The 1,380-nt window shown below is 36.4% G+C and overlaps 1 pseudogene; it reads right to left on the bottom strand.

Annotated features, from left to right (window-relative positions):
- Positions 1-1,380, bottom strand: part of LOC119586577 — an 11,081-nt pseudogene that overhangs the window by 8,987 nt on the left and 714 nt on the right.

The following is a 1,380-nucleotide window of genomic DNA, read 5'->3' as shown; positions in this document are numbered from 1 at the left end:
TACTGAAACTCTCTCACTGATCAGACATGTGTCTCTTGTAGTAACATTCTATAAAAAGAACTTAAGACTGCGCAAGAATATATCCAGTATATCTCACTTCAACTGCACCGACTACATCCCAATGATATCTACTCTACCTGTGAACCTCTGGGGAGGTTTCTTGTCAGACGAATCTGTGCTGGCAAGAGGTTGATGATAATATGAAGAGAACCCTGAGGTCCACAGTCGACAAATGAGCCCAGTCCTTGCTGATTCTGCACAATCTTTAGGTTTTCTGCTATGTAATTCTGGGCTTTGGAACCTGTTAATGAACAACTAAATTTATACCCTAAAAAATAAACAATATTTCCAATAAAAGTTATCACTACATACTCCTTTAATACAACAACAATGGGTTTTGCAAATTCATATGACCAAACTGTAAAGAAAAGACAAAAGTAAACATGCAGAGACACCATACTGATTGCATCTAGGGTTCGGAAGAGATTGAGGTAACTACTATCAAAGACATGCGTTGGATGGCACAGAAGAAAGCAAATGAGAGACAGAAAACAGCAACTAACAGACTTCGTGCATAGACAGGAATGACACAACAAACCCAAAAGGTGCCCACTTGAGGCTGGACAGGCCTATCAGGAATCCCTTGTTTAATTAAATAATGTCAAGTTTTATTTAGTATATGACATGATACACCTGCCAGATTATGATCTTCCTTCGTAACTTAAGTAAATTAATATAATATGCAGAAAAAAATATTTAATTATAATTCCCACATTCATTCTTTTACTGCCAGACCAAGTCATCTGGTTCCCTCCTCTTTCTCATTCACATATTTCAAGATTAAAAAGTTATTAATATTTTCATATGTTTTGCTATCTTTACAATTGTTTCACGTGAATTTACGAAAACAATATGACCCTCTTGGGAATACTAAAGACAGGTTTGCGTGACACCCTCATAAATATAGCCAACAAATTTGTCCTTTTGCGACACGCACTTCCTAGAATGAATTTAAATTCCTAAATATTTTATCTTTTCACAAAAAACAAATCAAACATAACAGAAACCTTTTCCTGGATTTGCGGGTGCATGGTTTTCAGGGCACTAATGAGAGCTGCCTGCATTGCCCCATCAGGTAAAGGGTAATGGCTGACGGTCGGGGATCATAGTATCCTTCCACCCCAGTCTTATTTAAAAATGACAAATAAAGGTCTTTTCATTATCGCCGGATCATAAAGAGTGGGGAGGGAAAGTATAAAAACTGGCATTATTTTTGGTGATCTGGTTTGTGTTAAATATATCAGGGAAGGGTTTTGCCTTTAACACAGAAAAATAATATAAATGATATGTATCATATAGGTGAATTATGGCCCCAAAAAA

The sequence above is a fragment of the Penaeus monodon genome, chromosome 21 (assembly GCF_015228065.2).
Source record: "Penaeus monodon isolate SGIC_2016 chromosome 21, NSTDA_Pmon_1, whole genome shotgun sequence".
Classification (NCBI taxonomy): Eukaryota; Metazoa; Arthropoda; class Malacostraca; order Decapoda; family Penaeidae; genus Penaeus; species Penaeus monodon.
The sequence above is the reverse complement of the archived record's forward strand: the minus strand, read 5'-3'. Positions and strand labels throughout refer to the sequence as shown.